We start from the raw sequence: 27,950 nt of genomic DNA on the forward strand, positions 1-27,950 counted from the left end.
AACCTATCTCCTTGCTATAATGGTCGAACTTATATCGACCCTTCATTGTGTTTTTATTTTCCACTTTTAAATTGATTAAACAATATAATGCTTTTTTTGTTTTTGTTTTATCGGGTGATGAAGGCAGAGAAGCTAGCATTGCAGAAAAATGCATATGTAAACGTTTTCTGCAACGATTGCTACCTTCACCACCCGATGAAACAACAAAGATAGACATTTAATTGTTTGTATTTTTAGTTTTTTTTTTTTTGTTTTTTGTTTTTTGTTTTTTTTGTTTTTAAATATAAATTAGATATTATCGTTGACCCATTCGTTACTTTAAACGCAACGTTACTCTAACGGAAGAGCCAATGCATCCTTTGATCTTGACGACACTCCATATTTGGTAACGATTAAGCGGACAGGTGGTACTAAAAAACCGGATCGAACTATATAGTTTGCACGAACATGCACTCGTTGTCTATGATGAAAGCAATATATACATTTCGAAAGAAATACAAGAGAAAAGAATCAGTGAATGTAAATATTTTGCAATGATTGTTTTCAATTTCTGTATTCACAAGTATATTCAGATGAAAATGCCTCAGTGACTCAACTTTTTACTTATTTTTCGAAAAGGCAGTGCTTGTGTTTAAGGGTTCCAACTATAGAGTTCTATTTTGAAGGTAACATTCATGAAAGGTTGAAAATCCGAGGCAGTAACATCGTCTGTCCTTCAGTAACAAATGCCGTTTTGTAGTCAAAATTTTAACAAATGACTGTGCATGAAATATTTAAGAATGGTGCACATGAATTATTATCTGGTTTCTAGCGTTAGCATGACAAGAACATCTTTTTCTCTCAGTCCAATATTGGATTTCGAATTTTAGGGTGGTTTTTTTTCTCGTTCACAGTGCCAACATGTTTAGCGTGAAAAAAATCCCATCTCAAAAAATTGCCTTACTGTTAGTTCAAATTACCTTGTTGAAATGGATGACGCTTTTCTAGGATCACCATGATCGCTCCGAGCCATTGAACTAGCGAACAAACATATTGACAAAATTAGATGACGTGCCGGTGTTATAGAGCCAGACTTCCCCCCAGAAGTCTGGCTCTAGAGTGAGCCTCCCCCCCCCCCCAGGTAGTCTCGCTCTAGCATGAACCTTCTCTCCAGCAGACTTGCTCTAGAATAAACCTTACCCCCAGGGGGCAAGGCTCACTCTAGAGCCATAACACCATCTTGAAGTCTCGCTCTAGAGGGACATTCCCGCTTTCATCCCCTACTGCGCAAACTATGAAATAAATTTTAGTTTATCGGACAGGGAATTACTTACCTACCTACCTACCTGTCATACAATATCATACAATGCAATATGAAATAAAAATTGTATCATATGATACAATGTCCCCCCCCCCCCTCTCTCTCAGTTGGTGAGTTAAAATGACTTGTTCATTCCAATGTGTTTTATTTATTCACCGTTTTCTTCTCTTGAGTTTAATGATCGACTTAACCAAAATCATTTAATGCCCTGCTGAAAAGGGTCTTGGTATCTAAACAATCTCCATAAAGTAATAGTAGTTTACCAGGAATAAATGAAGGGGGAAGTCCTCCTTAGGGGGGGGGGGGGGGGGTCTGACTCTACAACTAGTGATAGAGTAGGTCTTCCCACGAGGAAGTCTGGCTCTAGAGTGAAACTTCCCCGGGGGTTCTCCTGCTCTAGAGTGAGCCTTCCCCCAGGGGAAGGCTCACTCTAGAGCCAGGCTTCCGGGGGAAGGTTCATTATGGGGGAAGGCTCACTCTACAACACCGGCTATTATGACGTATGTTGTACCCGATTTCCGAGTTGCTTCCCTTGGACGCAAAGGCTATTTTCGTACAAAATGTTTATATCCGACATTCATACATTGACTAAAAAGTAACTAAAAAAAAAAAAAAAAAGTTTTTCATTGTTATAGTATCGATAGTGTTGAAGAGGAAATATATAACGATTGCATATGAAATGTGATACATGTAGCTAATTTAAGCAATTTTTCTTGATACAGTCAGTTTACTATACCCCACCAGCCTACATACCTAGTAAACAAAAGGCTAATCGTATACATATAACCAGCCTATACTACACGCCTACTACAATAGGTACTCATCCAACATTCAAGAAAATACTAAACGCGCCTCCATCACCGAAGAGTTGTTATCTTAGATATTGCATATTCAGTGAGTCACTGGTTGAAAGTGATCATCGATGTGATCACCTTTATCGCTCTGAACCATTACGTCACCGATAAAGTCAGTCAACTGCCTACAGGCAGGATAATCTGTCTGTATGTACCGCTTGATATGGGGATGTGATAATCTGTCTGTCTGTACCGCTTGATATGGGGATGTGATAATCTGTCTGTCTGTACCGCTTGATATGGGGATGTGATAATCTGTCTGTCTGTACCGCTTGATATGGGGATGTACTAATCTGTCTGTATGTACCCCTTGATATGGGGATGTGATAATCTGTCTGTCTGTACCGCTTGATATGGGGATGTGATAATCTGTCTGTCTGTACCGCTTGATATGGGGATGTACTAATCTGTCTGTATGTACCGCTTGATATGGGGATGTGATAATCTGTCTGTCTGTACCGCTTGATATGGGGATGTGATAATCTGTCTGTCTGTACCTCTTGATATGGGGATGTACTAATCTGTCTGTATGTACCGCTGATATGGGGATGTACTAATCTGTCTGTATGTACCGCTTGCATGTTGTTTTACGTTCCATTCTCATTATAATTAATTCACTCATGTATAGATGTCATCAGCTGTAGGTGAAGTGCCACAAATTTTGACCTACGCTTGACGCTTATGGTCGTTGCAGTGAGGATTCTTGGTCGTGCCAACACCTACTGTGACACGGGAGCTCCGCTTTTAAGGTCGTATCCGAAAGCCTTAGGGTTGCGAAGTGACACTATTACCACTAGATAAAAATGCACTGTGGATCGAATCAAATGATAAAAGGCTATCTGGATATGACTGACATAATCAAACTTGCTAGATAATATTTTTATGGATGCAAATAAGCATTCATTGATGCAGATGCTTCATCTGACATATTTTCCAGGTGAATGTTTTTGCTGCAGGTTAAAGTTTTTAAAATTTGCCATTTCTAAGAAATCGTTGGCATGATTAAAATGTGTAAGGATGAAGCATATATCAAACCATTTATGATTTAGATGTTACACTTGGCCTATACATTTATGATTTAGATGTTACACTTGGCCTATACATTTATGATTTAGATGTTACACTTGGCCTATACATTTATGATTTAGATGTTACACTTGGCCTATACATTTATGATTTAGATGTTACACTTGGCCTATACATTTATGATTTAGATGTTACACTTGGCCTATACATTTATGATTTAGATGTTACACTTGGCCTATACATTTATGATTTAGATGTTACACTTGGCCTATACATTTATGATTTAGATGTTACACTTGGCCTATACATTTATGATTTAGATGTTACACTTGGCCTATACATTTATGATTTATATGTTACACTTGGCCTATACATTTATGATTTAGATGTTACACTTGGCCTATACATTTATGATTTTGATATTACACTTGGTCTATATTTTGCAGATGATTAACCAGTTTTCTAGCAAGGTCATTGTATAAGATGCGAGTAGAGTAAAAATACGGCTATAGAAAATTAACTATAATATCAAAAGATACACGTACAGCTAAAATAAAACTCTTTAAAATGCAAAATGAACGGTCATCACTGCCAAACGAAGAGCGACTGATGCAATACGAACGTCACCCACCACACCGTTGCTCAGTTGCGGTGACTTTTATCTGAGTCGCACTTGCAGGGATATATGGGCATAAACATTCATGTTTCAGATACTGGATTTGGCCACCCCCCCCCGGAAAAATAACCAGGTAATAATTTTTGCAGCAGGTCCTTTCTTCAGTTGTTGCAACTTCTGTGCACGGATATTGCACATATGGGTAGGTATCAAAGGTTGCATCTGACCTATATTTTCGGGATGTCATTGATCGGTTCTTGGTCTTTTAGCAGATCCATTTCTCAGTTATTTCTGTGTGGTTTAAATTTTCATAAATGATGCGTCTATCGATGTAAACAAGCATTCATAATTTAGACGCTGCAACTGGCTTACGTTTTGCGAACGAGTTACCCGGTTTAATTTTTTTCCAGAAATTCTATTCATCATTAACGATCATTTCTATTATATATGATGTATGTTTTTCCGATAAAATTTCATAGTTTTCCCAATGACAGATACGTAACTAATGTTCATCTCATTATTCACATACATACACTCGCAGACCCCCCCCCCCCCACCTCTCTTTCTGAATTATGCCTGTTCTATTTTTCTTCTTTACAAATTTTAATCCGCCTGGCAAGCACCATTGTCTTCTGACAACTCTTGTTTAATGGATAAATGATCGAGCAATATTGGAATTTCAGTGTCATTATACCTTTATTTGAAAACTAAACAAGATATGTTTGTAAAACATATGTGACCCCATAGCGGAGTTATTTGTACTCGTGAAAATGTTTATACTGCCACAATCAAAGCAAGAAAGCGCCAGGGCATTAAAGACACCAGTAAGATGTCAAGGTGTTGCTGCTTTATTACATTTCGTCAAATTATGATTAAAGGTGGAATATTCCCTTCTTCTTTGAAGGTCGAGCAGAAATAAATTGCATAGTGTACCCTTCTACCTGACATCAAATGCATGAAGTACGTCACTGCACTTGGTGATCATTTGAATTGAAAATCACCAGAGGTTTCTAATACCAGAGATCAACGCATGCATGAAATATCATCACTATCAAGAAGAGGCTTCTCAAGATATTGGGCAAATATCATATCAGTTGTTTATTGTACTGTATTGCACCTGCTGACCTTTGACCTTCTGACCTGAAAATCATTAGGGGTAATATACTACTCATAATCACTCCACATACGAAACGTCATAACAACTGAGCAAAAGGTTCTTAATATATTGGGAGGAAACCAATGGTATAGATTGTTACATTGCACTTAGTGACCTTTGATCGTTTGACCTGAAAATCATTGGGGGTCATGTAATATCAATGACCAACCCCTGTATGAAATATCATCACTATCAAAGGGTTATGAAGATACTGGGCAGACACCAATTGTACAGAGTACTGCATTGCACTCAGTGACTTTTGACCTGAAAATTAATATGAACCATCTAATCTCATCTATGAAATATCCTTACTATCAAAAAAGGGTTCTCACAATATTGGGTCCACATCCAATGTACAAGGTACTACATTGCAATCGGAGACCACTGACATGAAAATAAATAAGGGTAATCTATCACCAATGACTAAGTTATATATCAAATATCATCACTTTCAAAGGGTTCTCAAAATATTGGGTGGACACCATTTGTACAAAGTACTGCATTGTACTTGGTGACCTTTGACCTTTTGAACTGAAAATCAATAGGGGTTATCTACTGCCAATGTCCAATCCATTTATGAAATATCATTATTAAAGAAAGGTTTTTCAAGATATTGGGCGGACACCAATTGCACAGAGTACTGCATTGTACACTTTGTGACCTGAAATCAAAGGGGGTCATCTACTCCTTAGGATGTACCAGTGTACCAAGTTTGATGTATGTCAAGCAGTTTGACCCTTGATCATGTGATTTCAAAGTCAATATGGGTCATCTACTATTTAGGCTGTACCAATGTACATTGTACATGTGAAGGGATTGACCCTTGACCTTTTGACCTAAAAATTAAAAACAGTCCTCTTCTACTTATAACCAACCCACATATGAAATATCATTATGATCAAGTGAATGGCTCTCAAGATATTGAGCGGACATGTTGTCTACCGACGTGCCGACCGACCGGTGCGAAGCAATATGTCCTCTTCTTTGGAAGGGGACACCTTAAACTTGAACCATTAACTGTTCAGTATTTTTGGAGATACACTGTCAGATGATTATATTGGTTGTACATTGGTCCCACAAAACTAGTATCACTTCCTTGTTTGAGCACTTGCAAAATTAAATGTGCTGATTGAACTTTGGAACCACTATTCATAGCAAAGTTAATTGTTGCATAAAGTGGTTTGTAGGAAGAAATGGAAAATATATTAAATATCTGAAGAGATGACATGACATAAAACGTCATATTATACCTGTTAACACAGATGAATTCTTTTGGGAACATCAGGAGGAGATACAGAAAAGGTTACATTTCTCATTTTTGAAAGTGGTGATTGAAATTCATTATCATTCATCGCAGCTCCGAAAATCGTAGGAATATTGACAATATTTTCTAATATTCGCTACGATGGTAAATGATACTTAACGCCTGAAACCTGGCTTCTTTGGTAAAATTGATGTAAAGCACTTTCTTGAATACTGGAAAAATCCTTATTGCTTTTTTTCTCTCTGTGGAAATCTGAACATTTTTATGTGTGTTTTCCATAATTTTACTATCAAAGCTAAATGTACATGCATGACAGATTGTCCAAATAGTCATCATTTTTGCGATTTATTTCGCATTAAAAATTTTCTCGTTACATCTCATATTCTTTTTATTCGACGCCCGATTCTGATTTCTGATTTGTATTAATAGTATAGCATTGACGTAAATAACAGCAGTAGTAAAACTAAATCCAATGTCTATTTACAACACGGCGAGTCTGTTTCGGAGAAATGTGTTCAGAACGGCACTTTACATGGTAAGACTTGCAACTGAATCATATGTCGTTCCAGGCTTATCAGTAGATTGTGCTTAATCATTCTAACATTGAATGTCTGAAAATAATCAACGTTACATCAGAATGGTGAAGGGCGTTCGTATTTGTTTCGTTGATTTTGAGTAAGGTTATTGTACTTAGGAAATAAATTTCATTTTTGAAAATACATGAGGACATGAACCGCGATGCTTTACACCACCTTACTTCATGATCCACGTTAGCGCTCAGGAAAAGAGCATTTCTGTACATACCCTTATGTATTTTCAACACTGAAATCTATTTCTTATATATACAATTTATTTTCATGATTGATTTGGTTTGAACAAATTTTATTGTACAAGTGCATATTATACAAACGGTTTGAACACAAATTCTTTCAATTTACGGGGTTCTCGCTTTCACTTTCATTTCTGTCGCCATATTCCAAGCCGTTGAAATAGTCCTACTATATTTATCAAGATTCCTACACGCATCGTTCACATTTATGAGAAAATGGCTATCGTTTTAATTGGTAAAGACATCAAAGGTAAAAACATTGGAAATGTAAATATTCTGATATATTTTAAGAAAATAAAGTAAAACAATATAATTCCAATGTTATTTATTACAATTGTTTTGATTGGACAAAGATAAATCTAAACGAGAATTTACACATCAATAGTAAGTAAGTAAGTAATATTTATTTAAAGTCGGAAACTATATACAGGTAACAATAAACATGAGCTAAGAGCTCTTTAACCGACTATATAGCATAAAAAACCACAAAGCACTAATGATATATAATTGCATGCATAGACATAAAAACAGAAATTTGAAATAAAACAGGACGCATACATGTATACAGACATCACAAGTCATGCATATAGACACACAGGGACTAGCTATATTAAGATGCACATGCAGCACTGAAAACAATTTGCAACACAAACATAAAAATATGGATATATGCATAGACTAAATAAATATGCATACCTAAGAGACAGAGCAGGGTAAAAATAATACAGTTAAATTTGTACATGTAAGCTTAGAAGCATAGTTAGAAGTTAGATCAAAACTTTAAGATTTAGGCAGGAGAGGCAAATCCAAAAACGCTATTTATACATACGCACTTGAAAACAAACAACAAAGTGCGGGGAAATTATTCAAATTTTTGAAATTGATAATACAGGGAACGAATTGAAATTATAAGAATCAAACATTCTTTTTGAAGAATTTATCGATGTGTAAACTCTGGACATTTTACTCACAAACTTAACATAAAAGTGCTTCGCACTTTTATTCAGTTTGTGAGAAAAAATGTCCAGAGTTTACACAAAAAAAGAATGTTTAATCCTATATAGTTCACAGACAAAGGCAAATAAAAAAAGGGATGGTGAATGAAATTTACATTGCATGCATCCGCTGTATTGACTCGCACCCGGGATTTCATGATTTTATTATCCTCACCCCAATAAATAAAAAAAACAACCAACTAATCGTTTGCTATGATTCTATGCCCAAAATCGATAACGGATATATTGATTACATACTCGTACTTTTTTCTGATCACTGGTTGGCGATCAAATACCAAAGTTGGATCAGTCTAATTTCACTGTGCATAATCACCGCTTGCGATCTTGAAAAGAATCCACACAAGTCCTACTTGTAGTCTGTCAAATGATTACGAACCAAGGTCACGGAATACTGTGAGGCCATCAGACATCAGCAATCTCATCTTCAAGCATGATCATTCAATCAATCTCAACTCTCAAGTGATGGTCTTTTCAGTAATATGATTTTTTTTCCCTGCTAGCGAGTTCAAGTTACCATCAATACAAAGTTCTGAGAGGCAAGCAAACTATAAAGGGGTGTGTTTTCTATTATTTTTTCGTTTAAACAGTTCCGGTCCATCATCTTCATTTTTTCTCTCTTAATGACCTTGACCCTGTCGATATGATTTTACATTTATCATCATTGCTGTTAAAGTATTTGTAATACTTTTTAGGCTCCCATTGACTTTATTTTTGTCCATCTGACCTTGAGTCTGGTTCATGGCGCATGCTCACAATGAGTGTCAGCAAAAGACCAATTGAATTACAATCTAAAAAATTTCATACATGTGTCTCATCTCGTAATGACCTAGTTAACCCACTATTGGCACGTGTACACGTTTTCAATACCTGTTGTAAAGTTTCTTTCTCTCGAAATCACTTCGATCATGATCGATTAACCTTGGTCTTTGTCCTGGATTCACTTTATCAGGTTATGGGCAGTAATTGCTTCTATACTAGAAGATCATGGATTGGCAAAGTTTTACTACCAATAATTGGTCGTAACTACTTTGCTATGGTCATGGTCCTTACACACTACTAGGTTCAACCATTTAAGTTAAGTATAGCATCTAATGCCTTTCCATAGCCAATATGAATTTTTCAAGAGACAGCTGAATTTATATCACGGTGATTTGCACACTCGGACACTTGCGCCTTGGCGTGAGTTTTACACCCAGACAATACGCAAGATCGTAAATACCGAGTTAGCGGAACTCTTTTGTAAAGAAGTCCGGAAAAGCGTGTCGATCTTGGGCATTTTTTGTTTATTCAAAACATGGCATCAGAAGACGATTTAACCTCCATGTGCTTTCCACAATTAAAAGCATTTTTAAAATGAAAGGTGTGTAAAAACATCTGGATACAGGAAAAATGAACTTCTGAATTTAGCTCGCGAAGCCATATATTTTGACGCAAGCTCTTCTCAGTTTTGTGAATTTCCTGGCTGACAGCAGTGGGGGGAAATCCACCACATTTCCATTAAAATCTATCAGTTGTGGATATTTCTGTGTATTATGTTGCTTTCTCGAATCATTACTACAGTCTAATGCAATGCAATGATAGTACAACATTGTTAAAATCGGGTGAATCGATCACGACAAAAATTGCAGAATTGGTATTATTTACCAACATGCCCAAATTCTCGCATACTCTGGGTCTCGCGAGACTTTGAAAGGGGAAAGTAAAGTTTAAAACCAAGGCGGAAAAAGTAGTCGCGATCTTGCGTATTACATCACCATGGATTTTACACCCAGAAACTTACATTACTGTGATTTACACACTCCGAAATTTACATGAGTTGAATTGCACACCCAGATACTTACATAATGGTAAATAACACACTCAGAGAATAAGCCCCTTTCACACGTTCACGGATGAGACGCCGGATTATCCCGGATTGTCAATCCGTGATGGTCCGTGACAATCCGCCATCACCGTGTACAAACCGTGTAAGCATTCAGCTTCGTCCGGGACAATCTGGCATGGCCAAGCCAAACCGTGAAAAAAAAATTAAACATGTTTAATTTTTACCCCGGATCGTCCAGGAAGAAAATCCTCCGTATTGATCCGTGTATGTACTGTGTACCACCGTGTATCAACCGAGAGGTCCGTGTATCAACCGAGAAGTCCGTGTATCAACCGAGAAGTCCGTGTATCAACCGAGAAGTCCGTGTATCAACCGAGAAGTCCGTGTAGCCACCGAAGTAACCGTGTAAAGTCCGGGGTCATCCGTGTACGAAACTTTTCTGCTGAAGAACACGAATGTCTACAGTTTGTACACGGATTGTTCCCGGTAACTACACGGACAGACACGATAAACGCATTGAAGAAAGACCGTGATAATCCGTGTATATCCGTGAAACAACCGTGGATGGACCGGTAGAAACCGTGATCTTCCGTGCGCTCCGTGATCATGCCTGCACCGACCGGGATTTTCCCCCGGGACATACGGGTAGCTACCGTGCTTATCCGTAGAGAAACCGGCGTTTTCCGTGTCTGCATCATGATAAGACCGTGTTCACACCGGCATTATATCGGATCACCCCGAATGACTAGAATTTCGCATCCGGCGTCGACCGGCTCCTGATCCGTGAATGTGTGAAAGGGGCTTATGAAAATCCAGAAACTTATATCAGAGTAAATTGCAAATCCAGAAAACTTCACAGGCACCTGAAGTGTGGATATCGTGTATAAAACCTATGTAGATACCTTTCCCCCTTCTAGACCCAATGAACACATAAATTTATATAGAACCACCATGATATGCGATTTCCCCGCCGATTACCTTCGTAGGTCTTTCTGCATAGCAAGTTTCTACTTTCTATAAGCTTTTAAGATGACCCCTTGTGAAATCATCTATCAATCTATTTATCTATCTATGAAGGAGTTTGTTGAAAGTATCAGAATGTTGTCAGTTCAGCCAGTTTTATGTATTCTCGTTATGCTGTAATGTGCGATTTTCTGATTTTGATATGCGCATGTCTGACATCGTTATTATAAATGTAGCAACATACACATTTTCTTTGTTTATTAATCAAATTAAACAATATTAAGTGGAAAATAATAGAGATTTGTTAATGCTTAAATCCACAATAGTCTGAGTGGTTTATTTACATATACTACTATTTATTATTTAGGTCCTCGTGTTTTGTTAGGGATTACCTACAATGATTTTCAGTGTATTATATTTATCACTGCCAACTTGACATAAAAACCTATATATTACATTAGATAAATCTTTGGTATAAATGTGTAGGTTGTTTGCATTCTGGGGGTACGTAAACAACGGAGTCTTTGGGGTGGGTGGATGGGGTGTAAATTTTGCATTATTTGCTTTGCGGATAAACAAATTACCATATATCACTTATAATACTAACTATCTAGACCTACATACCATAGGCCTGTCCAAAATTAAAAGTTTGATCGTGTGTGTGTGTGTGTGTGTGTGTGAGATTATTAATATCTTTCGATACATGCATACTTAGACTGGAGCGTCTGATCATGCACGGGTCCAGGAATATTTTTAGGGGGTGGGGGGATCGAGATTTTTATTTTTTTTAAAAACCCTCTTTAGAGTAGAATAAAAACTTATAAAAGGTTTACTTTAACCCAAAGCTCAACATCCTATATCGCGGAGGGGGTGGGATGGTCCGTCAGTGCATGGATTTAATTCATCGGTTCAAACTTATATTTCCACCCACCGCCGTTTACTCATTGCCATAAAAATGGGGGTCGATTTAGTAAAAAGACGTAATTGAAACAATCGTCGATTTCCCTGCCTGATAAATGATGGAACAATTTCTTTTTGGTCAATTTCTAATGACGAACGAAGTAAGACAGTCTAAGCTCTACAAACGTCAATGACTTTAAGACAGTGCAGTAGTATACGATACTTTCAGTTGAAGGTTTACATTGTTCAGAAGATTGTTGCTGGGAAAACAGTGAAATGTGCAAAATCCTAACCTAACATCAGTATGAGTAAAATTGCTACATCAATCACCGGTATGAAGGATAAAAATCGTTCCTTTGAGAACACTTTGTACATAATTATATCATTGTAATTTTGTGATTTAGTTCTGTCTTCATTATTTTGCGCACAAATGTAAAAATTCCTTTTTTCATAAATCATGATATATTTTGCAAATCTCAAGGAAAATGTGGAGTAAGCGGTCTAGACCACCCTCTAGATCTGCGCATGAGTGATATAATTCATAGAGAAAAACGCAATGTTAAACAAGTGAAAAACCGAATACCCGTTTCTGTAGTAATCTTCATTCATTTCTATTATCAAAACTAGTGCATTGAAATGTTTTGTTTAGTTTTATTCCATACCACGTATTAAACTAGTCGACTAGAAATAGAAGGTAGACTGGGGTTTTCTGAAATTAGGCTCAGGATGTTGCGGATTTAAAACGCAACGCTGATACTGTACTTCAGGCTATTGGAAATTTTTCATGTACACACACAGCTCAAAGGATACACACGCCTTTTTGTATACCAGTAACAGATACAAGTTGTAAAACACTTCTCATTATTTATCTGCTATATTGCCGATTACATAGAAGGAACAAAGCTCTTACGAATGAAATAAAATTGCAATATGGCAGTGATAAATGGAAAAATAAAATTCGTTCATACTATGGCTGTTGCGATCTCTCGTCCGTTTTCCAACTCCACAATGCACGTACTGTTTCGTCTTAAAAGTTTGACCTCCGAATTATTTGTATGAGGTCCGCACAAAATTCTTCTGATATGTAAACAGATTTCTTTAATTTCTTCACGAAAAGAGCGCGAATGGAACAATAGCACAAAAAATGGTAAAAGTTGATGGCCAAGAGATATATGGTCCATGATATGCAGAATATACACGTATTTGATTCCTCGATTTTTGTCCGGTATGAAATGGTGTATTAAACCCATAACTGTAACCGGCGTTAAGAACAGAATATAAAACACCGCCAACATCAATACTGAATGAGTCAGATCCGCCGAAGGCCGGCCTGTATTTGAGGTGTGTGCTGTACCTTTGACAATTACTCCAACTGTTATTAAAGCACTGAAGAATAAAAGTACAACCAGAGGGAGACTTCCGTTAGCAAATGCAGTGATGTACGACCAGACCTGTACCTCCAACAGCGAGGGGTCGGGTACACATTTCCCCTTGATTAAAGTTGTGAACCACATAACATGGACATTCACCCATACCATTGCAACGTAAATGATGGCCATAGCTATTTTCGCCATAAACACTGTAGTTCTGTCGGGGGCACTTGCTGGAAGCCATATTGCAATGTAACGGTCTACCGTCATGGCGACAACGATCCAAGGACCTGTGTATTGAAAGACGGAACTGACAAACCTGTAAATGCGACATCCCCAGTCAGTCAGGTTCTCAATGTCGTTCAATTGAAAAGTGGTGGCAATCCATGAAGGAAAATACACAACCAACATCAGAAGAAGATTTTGACAACATAGTACTTTCAAATAAAATCCTATGGATATACAGTTGAATCTAGACCGTCTAAAAATTATCAAAGGCAAAGAATTTGTAACGACTGCTAAAAATATGGCACATGGTTGAAGGTGCTTGTTCCAGATATTTTCCATTTCATATAATTTGTCATTCCAATAATTTCCGTAAGAGAAATTTGCTCTGTTCATTGTGAATACTCAAAGCGACTCTGAAAGAGATGCCTGTTACAGAAAAGCTCCTGCGATCAATCAATGCTTCCACGCAGATCTATCATCTCTCCTCCTTCCCACAGAGAGTTATACGGCAGAGGAAGTCAATCATAAGGTTTTACTTCCCATTTTACTAATTTATGAATATAATAAACTGACCATTAAATCCAGGCATCCATTAAATTCTGGCATGAAATGACATTATCAATCCTATGCATTGTGTATTGGTAAAATGTAATAGGTATGTACTAGTATAGGAAGGTCCTTAAATTCGTGTTTTTTAACGGGCTTGTCGAAAAAAAATGTACTTCTATGTACAATGCGTCTACACTCAGTTCTTGATGAATTAAAATGGACACATGATATAATCGAATTTACTGATAAACTAATGTCAAGTAAGCCATGCATTTTAAACTTCAAGCAACAAGATGTTTGTTTAAGAAGGAAAGTTTGATATTTTAGAGCGCTTTCGTGAAACTCATTTAGTTATTTTTTGGTTTCTCAGATCTAGGACTGTTTTTATCACTCACAAGTTTATTCATATGATTTTATATATAATTTTCCTAGCTCTACTTCAGAGACAAATAAGGAACGCACAATGGTTTATTTATCTCAAAGTTGGAGGGATAAAACAATTCTTAGCGATATCTGGGAGACAGTTCAGCAAACATGATAGCTCCATGAAAAACCTCAAGATTTCAATGTGTAGACACACTGCTATTTCCTAGAATTGTTTAATTTTAGTAAAATCAAATCTTCGTTTCCTTATTTAACCAATTTGATTTTCGCTTCTATGTAAATATTCTGTCGTCCCGAAGAAGGGACGGATCGTCCCAAAAATTTGACAATTCCATATTGTTCGTATTGTTGGTCATTTCAGTGCGTTAGATATTCTTATTTATTTAATCTCATATCTATATTCAGATCCGACACTTGGGATGTTGAGTGTTTTTGGTTTTTATGCGTGCGCGCACGCACGCACAGAGAGACAGATATACACACACAGACGCACGTACACACACAGATAGAGAAAGACAGGCAGAGATGCACACACAGACAGACAAACGCACACACACATTTGATATACACATATTAAATTCCAATTTCCCCCTTAAGCTCTCGGAAACCGATATTGAATATCAGGAGAAGCCTATTTTTATTATCAAAATCGTCGCACAAATCCAATCTTTGATATTGTCTGTGTCCAATTAATTTTTGTATAATTAATATCAGCGACAGATCCGTGGTATTGATAATTCACCACTTATACTGACGTAAATGAAGCAGGTGTCTGTTAACAACACTACCAATCCTAACGTACGTGTACCCGGGAAGATTATACAAGTAAGCCGAGTTTGTCCGCTGGAGCTCTGAAGTTGAGATCACACCATTCTGGTGTAAATTGTGATAGATGTGATCAGAATACTTTTAGGTGTAAAGCACTTAACGCACCATTTTCTCACCGCTGCAACTCGAGTTCGATTCTCCTAATATCGACAGTGGTTGTTCATGTATGTGAGAGAGTATGGTGGTCGCCCACACGGACACGATTGTTTCCTCCGGGTACTCCGGTTTCCTCCCACATGAATGACAACCTTTGTAATAATATCCGAGCCAACGAGAAAGGAATTGAATTCAGATGTAGAAATAAATATAGTTTAAGGATAGATAATTGGACCATTTTCCACATTACTCCATTTTTACATTGTTTGTATTCCCCAGCATACCAAAAAAAAAAAAAAAATAAAAAAAAAAATATATAAATAAATAAATAAAAAACAAATATCCAAACCACTTCTTATATTTATGTTTTATAATCTTTTATCGACAAATAAAATAAATTGACACAACGCAGGTTTATTTGTAAATGTAAATATTTTCCAATGCAAAAAGAGACCAGAAGCTTATCTGTATGCATATGATATCCAATTCGCATTGATTAACGTCAGAGTAAAGGGACCTACGAAACCGTTTAGATTCAGCTCAAATCGGTTATTTCTGTGTTATCTTTGCTTTATCCAATGTTGATAGCATCAGGAGAAATATTTCAATAAATATTGACTACAAAGTTCACGATTGTATTGAAATTCTGGTCCCTCTAGATACTTTGAACGACTATGAAATATAGTTAACATGCAGTCTGCCACTAGTTGTTGTATATAGATAGATAAACAAACACACACACACACACGCACGCACGCACGCACGCGCGCGCGCGCATGTACTGTATACATACCCTGGTACACACTACTTATTAGGTTTGTTACGACTGTTTAAAGAAATTGTCTGGTTTTTAAAAATTTGTGTAAACAGTCAGTAACAGACCTAGAAAGTGTTTTGTTTTGTCGAGGACCAGACAGATACCATAGTACACCATGAATTCATTGATTAACGATCAACAGTATATGTGTATAGTAACAATGATGATTAAAATTGTAATATTCTACAAAAAAGGGTTATTATATCTTAATTCAGTGTTCAGTAGGACAAAAATTCAAATCCTAATTTATTTTTGGTTTATAGTAAAGTTTTAATTTGTATAGGTATTGAACAATTGCTAAAGAGTGTAGGAGGGATGGTTGTCTTGTTTACAGAAATTGAAGACATGGTACATTTAATTTTCTGTCCTTCAAATTCATCAAACAATTCATTCACATAATGTCTGCTAATTCAAGATTAACGCTTCAAACTTCACGGAGAGCCCTAACAGAAGTATATTCTTGGCTTACAACACAAGCTAATGATGTGATGGTCCAGGTATTTTGGCAAACTTCTTTGAGCTTGGTAAATCTGTGTCGGTAAAATATTCTCAGATAACGAACCGTCCATCCTTATTTCTTCCTCATCACTGACTCTGTGATAGATGCCGAAACTTTACACGGACTTGCATCCTGTGATCGCCATGCCTTAGGACCGACCATACATGGACTGTCATAAAATGCTCCGATTGAATGGTTTGAAAGACCCGCTGCTTTACTGAGACTGCTAAGAAATGTACTCACCTTTTTTAGTCGGCCCATACATTACACGTTTTACTTATTATAAAAGGAATTTGGTGGAAAACGTTCTGCTCTGTATTAGCTATATTACTGAATTAAGAGCTCACTCTATTTCATGTTTCTTCACGCTGCACAATCGTACCGCATCTCTGTTTATTGCCGAGTAAGGATAAATTAAATCAACACTAATGTAGACATGAAAAATGTCATTTATTGAAAATGACGAAAATCATGAAAAATATATAAACCGTGATAGGGGATCAGACAAACAGCTAATCACACAATGCAAAATGTTATTTCAATATGTTGATCCTCTGAATTTACAGATGAACAATATATATCTACAAAAATACAAACTACATGAAGTATACAGCAAAAAGATGGCACATCAAAAATTAGAAATGCCTTTTGTTTTACGATTTGTTACTGAGAAAGTTTTGTTCATTAGTTCATAAAAGCACTTGGACTTTTTTACATTTAATCACATTGTTTGACCTAATAAAAGGATTGGCTAATTTTATTAAGTTATTGTTTTTACCATACTTTTTAATCCTGGTCTTTAAAGCATGAATGATACTTGCATATTCTAGAAAATTAATTTTCACATCTTAATAGGTATCACAAAAGTCTCATAACTAAAATGGCTACCGTCTTCAATAATATTATTTGTATATCTGATGTTACAGTTGTTTATTAAAAGAATACCACCAATATAAATCATGGGGTTATAGAATAAAGAGGAATCTGCGGTGACATCAGACTCTTAAACAGCATTTTTTAGTTCAACCCATGCTTTGAATAAGTCTATCCTTTTTTTATGGATTTCAAAAGTAAAGTGACATATTCAATCCCACAGGTCCACAAGTTAAGAACTCATATACATATGTATCTTAAATCCAGATATGAAATTATTGAAAACCCGTAATAAAAAAAAAAAAAACAAAAAAAAAACAACCTTCATTGAAGATATGAATGACCTGAGATTTATGTTTTCACATTAGTTTTGGGTTTTTCTTTTTCTTTGGTAACTTACTTATCACAATCTTTGTGCAACTTTGAAATACGTATATATCTCACATGAGAGAACTAGGCAATAAATGGATCCTAAAATAACACTTTTGATATAAATATAAAATGCACACTTCAAATGCGTACCTCAACTACAATAAATCTAATGATTTGATATATTTATTACTAGTTTCATTTTTTCTTTCTTCATGTCATGAAATATATGACTATATGATAAATACACCGAACTTCTGGTATTATTCCTGACGATAATTCTTTATCAAACTTGTGGTTTTGTGATCTCATTAACATTTTTTTATGTACTTTCATCAACATTTTTAATGTACTTTCTGCCTGTTTCGTTATCGGCTTGGGATGTTTTTTCGTCATTCCATGCACATTTTTATTACATCTGCGACCAATATATAAAACCATCCTAGCACCATATTGAACAATCTCCGAGAGGTAGTTTCTACGAGAACCACTTTAAGGATATACGGAACGATGCTGCCAAAAAAAAAATCTTGTCAATATTTTTTCTTCTTCTTTTTATAAAGCAACATCGGGATGTCCTCTACAATATATATGAATTTCATGGCTATTTTCTAAGTATGCAAGGGAGGTAATAAGCTTTGAATTACTTCCCTTTTTCGAAAATTATGTATTTTCCAAAATCATTCCAATTTTCAATTTTAAAAAATTGTGGATTTTTTATGATTGTATTTGGACAATAAATTTCAGAAGGTATGCAGAATATAGATTAGATTGATTAAATTTGTTTAACGTCCCTCTCGAGAATCTTTCACTCATATGGAGACGTCACCACTGCCGGTGAAGGGTTGCAACATTTAGGCCTGTGCTCGGCGCTTATAGCCTTTGAGAAGGGAGGGAACTTTATCGTGCCACACCTGCTGTGATATGGGACCTCGGTTTTTGCGGTCTCATCCGAAGGACCGCCCCATTTAATCGCCTTCTACGACAAGCAAGGGGTACTGAGGACCTATTCTAATAGATTAGATGATAATAACATGCTTAAACATAACTGCATAATAAGAAATACGGAAAAATTCATAATTTGGAATGAAAATGGTACTAAAACAGGATAGTTCAGATGCTAAATAAAGCACTGCTCAAATGCCTGTCAATGACTTTTCTTGTCAGTGACCGGTCGACAGGGGATGCTTGCTCCTCCTGGGCACCTGATCCCACCTCTGGTGTGTCCAGGGGTCCGTGTTTGCCCAACTATCTATTTTGTATTGCTTATAGGAGTTATGCGATTGATCACTGTTCGTTATCTTCACCTTCCAAACACTGCAACTAAAAGGTATTCATATATCTGACTTCCCGTAGAAATATGAAGTGATGGAGCTAAACATGATTTAGACGTAGGCGTCCTTGAACTTAGACATTAGTATGTTCATTTGTATATTATATTTATTCGTGAAAAATGATTCCACTTAGTCGGTGACTTCTTCAACCTTCTTGTATATAATCTTTCATACTTCAGACATATGGTTGTTTATAGCTAATTTGACAAAGATATCAATAATATTGTTGATTTATGCTTTGAAAGTTTGTCCTTTTTGTACTTGAAGGTCATATACATGTAACTTATATGTATTGAAATGATGACTATGTAATCATTTATTTCCTCAGATATACAATTCTCTCTCTCTCTCTCTCTCTCTCTCTCTCTCTCTCTCTCTCTCTCATGTATGTATGAATGAATGAAAGAAATTTGGATTGGAAACCCATGTTTATTATAAACTGGTAATTAAGATCACACATTGTGTACATTGAAACCTTTGAAAATTGAATTGTGCTGAGACGACAAATATTCAGAGTCAATGAACGGTATCTACGTCTTTTCTATTGATGAAGCTAAATGCAAAATATCAATTTGCTTATCAACTCAATACTGAAAGAAAACAATACAGGTTTAAAACTCTGTCCTTTGCTGCCGAACTTGATAAATTGTCAATAATTACCAATTTCAAATTGCACGCATTGTATGAAACCCGAACATGCAAAGTTCCACTTCTCCATCGAAATATGATCATTTGGTGACACAGCGATGATGGATAGTCGACAGGAGACTATTAACCGAAAAGCCTTTGTCAAAGAAAAGTCGTCTTATCAAATTGTCTAAGGCGCAAAAGCCTTGCAGTATTTAACGACCTGCAACAAAAAAACTATTGTCGACACGATTTTTCTTATCCTTTAGTGCATATGACACGCAAAGTGAAAACAATACTATGATATTTATATGTTTTCAAAATTATAACAATTTTTTGGATTGTGGTTTTAAATTCTATTCCATACAAACGAGTATCGTATTGTTATTTCTATATTGGATATGGATAACTGTGGATACATGTATTACGTGGAGAATTGCAAGCTCAACATTCCATTTCTAATTACAAAGTGAAAATCAAAGAATAGAATGCAATGGAACTTTTAATTAAAGAAAAAAATATGATGTATCAAAGTAACTCCACTGTTTTATTTAGGTCACCTGAGTTACTCGGGTGACCTATTGCAATTGGTCTGCGTCCGTCGTCGTGCGTTCACAATTGAACATTTTTAACTTGATAACTAAATGTACCATTTCAATTCTTTTCAAATTTGGTATGAAGCATATTTGGGACAGATTGTAAATTTCAGGACTCCTGCACTCCAACACCCCAAGGGCCTTAGGGTCGGGAGAAAACTGTCAAAAATTGATTATTTTTCAAAAATCGTCATCTCCACAACCGCATATCTTTAAGAACAACTAAATGCATAGTGGTGTAGAGCAGGAAGGTCTACCAAAATTGTAAATTTCATGATCCCCGAGGTAGAGGTTTTGACTACGGATAACTCCGTTTACCTGATCAAGATATAGGGCTCACGGTGGGTGTGGCCTTCGACAGGGGATACTTACTCGTCCTAGGCACCTGATCCTACCTCTGCTATATCCAGGGGTCCGTGTTTGCCCAACTCTTTATTTTGTATTGCTTATAGGAGTTATGAGATTGATTACTGTTCGTTATCTTCACCTTTCTTCTGACTCCAGGGCGGGGTCAAACTTGGTATATATACAAGAAGTGTATATGTGTAAAGCCTTTGAATTGTATTTTCTTTAATGCTATTGATATTAAATTGAAACTAAATAGAAATTTTACCAAATTTGTAAATTTTAAAATCCCAGGGAGTCGAAGTTTTGGTTTTAGGGTGAGAACAAAATAATTACAGTGATCATTGTCTTTATCATTTGAAAGACTTCTTTAATTTTGCTAAACGGCGTATTTAGGAAATACCAAAATTGTGAGTTTTGCAACCATAGGGTTTTGACTCTTGGACGGATATTTTGTTCATATTGTATATTTCATATTATGTAAATAAAATCTTTCATCAATTTAGGCACTTTCGGGGGCATTTCAGTTGTAATAACACATCTTGTTTTATACTGTTGCTGAATTTTAGAATTTTGGCTTAGATATTCAGAACAGGAATTTTTTTTTAGATTCCATAGCCCTTCAAGGACTAGTGATACTCCTAACTAATACCCAGGTGACCGATAAGGCCTGTGGGCCTCTTGTTTATTGCATCACTACACTTTCGCAGTTATTTTTTATTAAATAAATGTTTACTGTATGCAGATACTCGGATATGTTCTATTGTGTGTCTTAACCGTCAACCCGATTGGTTAATCAGTGCTTAACCTGTCCATACACCACTGCGTAGTAATCAGGGTGCCAGTTAAAAATCATGATGACCATCTCATAATACTCGTGAAAATTAAAGCTGAAGTTTATCTTATTTATGAATACACACTAAAATGAAACATATCCACATCTCTGTTTCATATGAAGTTGTTTACATTTAAGGAAACAAATCTGTCTGTTTTGGAATTGAGATTTAAATAAAGGATTATATGTTTTAGCGGACGTTTTCTATTATTCATTACGTATCAACAAAGTTTAACTCCGAAAAAAATATATTTGCAGATTGTGACGCACAGCTTTCAACGCACCAGATCATATGGACATGCTATAGCTATGATATCAATTCTGAAATCAGAAGTAGAGAAGAAAATAATAACGACATTGGGTTGATGTTCCAAATAGTACAGTTACTATGAGGAGCAACGATATACCACTCGACGCAGCAGTAGTACTAATACGAATAGTTGTCATATGCAAATCTTGCATTATTCATATTTTGTACTGATCGCAGATCAAATATTGACTTAGAAAAAGACAACAAAAAGTATTTAAAAAATCAGACTATATTTGTGATATAGGAATGTTACAATTCTTTAAATATGAGATTTTTTGATATAGCAAGAAAACTTCAAGGAGGGAGTTTTAGATTCTTTGAAGTACTTTTAAAAAATGTTAAGTTAAAAATTAAAATGGATCGTTACACCAACTTTTCATTAAATGGTTCGTTAAAACATCTCCTTTGGATTATTATTTCACCATCAAAAGAGTGATACCAGCTCTCGATTATTTTATAGAAATTTTTGTGTTTTTTCAAGAATAGTAAAAACAAGGAATTTTGTTTTTAAATAAAAGAAAAATTAAGAGTTCTTTCACTGTGGTTTGATGTATGGTATAGATATCTAATAAAATATGCCTACAAGACTCAGATATGCGTTCTGATTTTTAAAATATACATATACATGTAAACTGATCATACGAGGAGCAAGCTCTTGCGTATTGAATCATTTGGGAGACATACACACCATATGCAGGTTATAGTGGAATATTAGTTTGCCGTTAATATCTATATCCAATAAAATATCTAAGTACGAAAGCAGAAGTAGAAGACTCTGTGGTGTCTTTTATTTCGAGTTCACTGGGATATATCGAATTGACTTATGAATGAAAATTATTATTATTAATAGATAAAACGTCGTCAAGATATTCATATGTCGAGTTAAAGGCCATAGCAAGAGATTTATTCTCGCTTAGAAGCCTTTGAATGAATTCTGCCTCATAAGAATATAAAAACAGATAAGCTAACAGAGGAGCACAATTCGTGCCCATGGAAATTCTAAGAGACTGTAGGAAGACCTGATCACCAAAGACTACGAAGATATTTTCAACGATGAGCTCCAGCATATTTTTAATAAAAACTTCAGAGAATCAGATTGGTGTTTAACAAAGTAATTTTTTGAATGACTGATCATTAGATATGAACATTTCTTTTTGACATTTTTTGTTGTTGTTGAGGAAGAAAAAGAAATACAGAATGAAATTTTGAGGTTGGTGTTCTAGTTGTCGAAAATGAGTAAAAATTGGAGGGGCGGATCTCCAAAACTAGGGAGGGTGCGATCACAGTGTTGGTAGTTGACCACTAGGATCCTAGTGACTACCTTCAAAATTTCATTTCCCGGGGTAGGGGTCTTCGATGCTTCCAAATCCAATGTTTAATTACTAAGTGGAATATATAATGAATAAAAATAGGAGTAATGGATCTCCAAAACAAAGGAGGTTACCATTGCCATTTTCTCACAATGGTGGTAGTTTTTCACAATGACCAAACCGTCAATATTTTAGTTTCCGGGGTAGGTGTCTTCATTATAATATGTGATACATAAAAGGTGGTGTGGGAGGTCTCCAAAACAAGAGAGGTATACTCTCACATCACCATGTTTTTACAGACGTGGTAGTTGGCCACTAGAACAGAAACTTCAAAATTTCAGTCTGTATTTCTTTTTATGCAGGTGTAAAGAATTGCGAATTGCGTTCTAGAATGCAGTTCACTAATGGATTGCGCATAGTAAACTGCGATCTAATTACCCATCCATTAACCCACTAAACTATCCGCGAAGGTAATGAAATTTAAAAGGTCATAGAGTACATTGCTGATATATATTTTAGCCCCCTACCGGTGGAGCCGAATGGGACTTTAGGTTTGGCTCCGTGCTTCTGTCTGTCTGTCTGTTTGTCAATCCGACAAATCAGGTTTCCACACTTTTTTCGTCATGCTTGCAGATATTCATTTGATATTTGGTACATTGCTTTAACATGACAAGTTACGAATCAAGTTTGAATTTTGTTTCGGTCCATTGATATTTTACTGAGTTATGGGCCTGGGACATAGAGAATCTGTCATATATAGCTTTATTTTATGCAGTGGCGGATTTAGAGGGGGCGCAGCCGGCGCCCCCCCCCCCCGCCTGAAATTTTTATGGGACCTGGTTATACTTGTGCATAAACTGTTGACGTATGATTATTCACGCAAAATATCACGCAGATGACTTGACTTGGGGTTGGCAGGGAATATGTATTGTTAGACCGTTCTTGGCACACTGATTTTGACTACGGATAACTCCGTTTACCTGATCAATATATTGGGCTCACGTCGGGTGTGGCCGATCGACAGGAGATGCTTACTCCTCCTAGGCACCTGATCCCACCTTTGGTGTGTCCAAGGGTCCGTGTTTGCTCAACTCTCTATTTTGTATTTGTAGTATTTGTAATCGGGATCGGTGTTCAATTAATTCTGTTTACTGTTTGCAGTGAGTTCCCTTTAGATAAAGAATTGAATCAACACGTGGTTTGTGTCTTAATCTTTCTCCTGAGTGTTTCCCAGGATATTACAGTGGCGACGAGGTGAACATTGTGTTTATTTCGAGGCATAAAAGTGTCGGAGACATTTGTGCATAAATAAAATGGCGCATATCGGGAAACTCGAAGAATTTAGCGACAGCAAAGAGACATTCGTGAACTACGTGGAGAGGATGGAGCAGTATTTCGTGGCCAATGAAGTAAAAGATGAGAACAGGGTAGCAGTATTTCTATCGGTAGTGGAACCAACGACGTACGGTGTGCTAAAAAATTTATTACAACCTGCTCTGCCGAAAGACAAGTCATTCAAGGACATCGTTAAAACCCTCACCGATTATTACATGCCCAAATCATTAGTGATCTCAGAACGCTTCAAATTCAACAAAAGAAACCAAAGAGATGGTGAGACTGTAAATGAGTATGTGTGCGAGTTAAAAAACTTGTCAAAGTACTGTGAATTTGGAGAATTCCTGAAAGAAGCACTTAGAGACAGGCTGGTGTGTGGACTAAAATCAGAAGCAGTTCAAAGGAAGTTACTGTCAGAAGCAGATCTAAATTTCGAGAAAGAGTGCGAATAGCTACAGCAATGGAAACTGCAGAAAAGGATACATTGCCCTTCACAGGTAATACCACACCGGTTCATTTTGTGAGATCAAAGCAAAATCATTGGAGTGACAAGAAAGGGAAGAACTCAAAGCCCTCAGTTACAGTAAGACAATGCTTCCGCTGTGGTGGCAAACATGATGCAGATGCGTGTAAATTTAAGAACTCGAAATGCTTCAAGTGTGATAAAATTGGACATTTAGCCAAGAAATGCAAGCGTGAAAAGGAACGCAATGGAAAGTCAACTTGGTTTGTGAATGATCATGACGAAGAACATCAACAAGAAGAGCACAGCATTTATTCAGTATTCAACATGGAAGCAGACAAAGCCAAGGGCTATTCAGTCGACCTAAAATTAGGAGACAGGTCAGTGAATTTTCAGCTGGATACATGCAGTGACAGAACCATAGTAAATGAAGGGGTCTACAGGAGCATGTTTTCTGATTATGATCTCAAGAAGTCGTCAACATTGCTTAGATCTTACACCAAGGAGGAAATTCCAGTTCTAGGTAAATTAGAGATGACTGTCAGGTATGGTGAACAGTGCGTGCCTCGATTGTTGCTTCTCGTGGTGAAAGGAAATCAACCCTGTCTTCTAGGAAGGGATTGGTTGACGAAAATAAAACTTAAAAGTGGGAAAACATCTTCTTAGTGACAAGTAGGTAAGTAGAAACCTTACAAAGGGAGTATCAGGATTTGTTCGAAGAGAATCAAGATCCGATCAGAAAATTCAAGGCTGAAATAAGGATCAAAGAACAGTGGAAACCGATATTTTGTAAGGCTCGTCCAGTTCCTTACGCTCTTAAGGAAAAAGTGGAGGAAGAATTAAAGAAACTAGAAAAAAGAGGAGTGATTTACCCGGTAAAATCGAGTGAGTGGGCAGCACCCATAGTGGTAGTCCCTAAACCAGACAAATCAGTGCGGCTTTGCGGTGACTACAAAGTTACAGTCAATCGAGTCATCAGTGAAGAGCAATATCCCCTTCCAAACACGGATGATATGTTTTGCGACTCTAGCGGGAGGACAGAAGTTCACGAAACTTGATCTACGACAGGCGTATTCACAGTTGGAGCTAAGTAGTGACTCAGAAGAGTACCTAACAGTGAACACTCACTTAGGACTTTATCGGTATCGCAGACTGGCTTACGGGGTTAGCTCAACAAGTGCTATTTTCCAAGGTGTGATGGACAGAATTTTAAGTGGACTTCCATACGTTGTGTGTCGAATTGATGACATCCTGATCACAGCTCCAGATGATGAGTCTCATCTCAAGACTATCCAAGAAGTATTTCGTCGTCTTCGTGAGCACAACATAACATTGCGGAAGGATAAGTGCATCTTCATGGCAGATCAAGTGACATACATGGGATTTCTGGTGGATAAACAAGGGATACATCCAACACATGAGAAGATTGCTGCTATACGTGATGCTCCCAGACCCACAGATGTAAAGGAAGTCAAAGCATACTTAGGACTTCTGAACTATTATGGAGCATTTCTACCCAATTTAAGCACTGTGCTACAGCCCCTACATCAGCTACTGAAAAAGGGGGAAAACTGGTTGTGGACAGATGAGTGTGAAAAGAGTTTTGAGAACAGCAAACATATGATTACAAAAGGAAAGCTGTTGGTTTTTTATGACATGAACAAACCTCTTCGTCTAGCTTGTGATTCGTCGGCATATGGCCTCGGAGCTGTAGTGTCTCACTTTATGGAGGATGGTTCGGAAAGGCCAATTGCTTTCGCTTCAAGGACGTTGAATTCCAGTGAACGCAACTATGCTCAAGTGGAAAAGGAGGCCTTGTCGATCATATTCGGGGTGGAAAAATTCCACAAATATCTGTATGGAAGGATGTTTACTCTCATCACAGATCACAAGCCATTAGTCACCATTTTTGGGCCAAATAATGGTGTGCCAACCTTAGCTGCTGCTAGAATGCAGAGATGGGCTCTCATACTATCCGGATACCAGTATCAGTTACAGTATCGATCGTCACAGGAACATGGGAACTGTGATTTGTTATCAAGACTTCCAATTTATGATAAACAATGTCGTGATGATTATGAAAAAGTCTACTTCTCTGGACCGAATGATAGGAAGCTTCCTATTTCAAACACTGACATTGCCAAAGCAACAAAAATAGACTCAGTTTTATCCAAGGTGCATGAACGTACCTTAACGGGATGGCCCAATCACAATACAGATCCAGAACTTCAACCATTCTTTGAGAGGAGAAATTCTCTGAGTGTGGAACAAGGAGTAGTGTTATGGGGGATCCGAGTCGTGATTCCGGAGGCTCTCAGAAAGCGTTTAATTGAGGAACATTTGGGAATGTGCAGGATGAAGTCACTAGCACGCGGATATCTATGGTGGCCAAATATAGATAGGGACATTGAGGAGAGTATTGAGAAATGTCCATCATGCATGTCCGTTAGAAACAGTCCAAAGTCTGCACCATTGCATCCTGGATCTGGGCTACCCGACCATTTCAGAGGATACACATAGACTATGCTGACTACAAGGGTCAATCCTTACTCATTGTATATGATAGCTACTCCAAGTGGATAGAGGCAATTCCAGTGAGGTCCATGACAAGTTCGATGACAATTGACAAGCTCAGAATGCTGTTTGCATCAACCGGACTACCTGAGGAGATAGTAAGCCATAACGGGACACAATTCACATCCAGTGAATTTAAGGAGTTTGCGCGATTGAACGGAATAAAGCACTCGTTAGTTCCACCCTACCACCCACAGACTAACGGATTCGCGGAGAGAGGTATGCAGATCGTCAAGAAGGCTTTAAAATGCAAAGAAGTGGATGGGAAGCAGCAGAACTTTGAACATAAATTAGCTGACCTCTTACTAAAGTATAGAGTAACACCGCATACTACTACAGGAGTTGCACCAGCAGAACTTTTCATGAAGAGACAACTTAGGACTCGTCTGTCTCTAATCAAACCTGATGTTGGGAAACATGTGGAAAACCATCAACAAAAAATGAAAGAAAACCATGATA

The 27,950-nt window shown here is 36.9% G+C and overlaps 1 long non-coding RNA gene across 1 annotated transcript; it reads left to right on the forward strand.

The window, feature by feature from the left end:
- The first annotated feature begins 6,137 nt into the window (after positions 1 to 6,137).
- On the forward strand, positions 6,138 to 22,396 carry LOC125646159 (uncharacterized). The gene is made up of 2 exons (XR_007359601.2): positions 6,138 to 6,279; positions 21,758 to 22,396. It is a non-coding gene; the product is annotated as an uncharacterized LOC125646159 (long non-coding RNA).
- The last annotated feature ends 5,554 nt before the right edge of the window (positions 22,397 to 27,950 follow it).

The sequence above is a fragment of the Ostrea edulis genome, chromosome 6 (assembly GCF_947568905.1).
Source record: "Ostrea edulis chromosome 6, xbOstEdul1.1, whole genome shotgun sequence".
Classification (NCBI taxonomy): domain Eukaryota; kingdom Metazoa; phylum Mollusca; class Bivalvia; order Ostreida; family Ostreidae; genus Ostrea; species Ostrea edulis.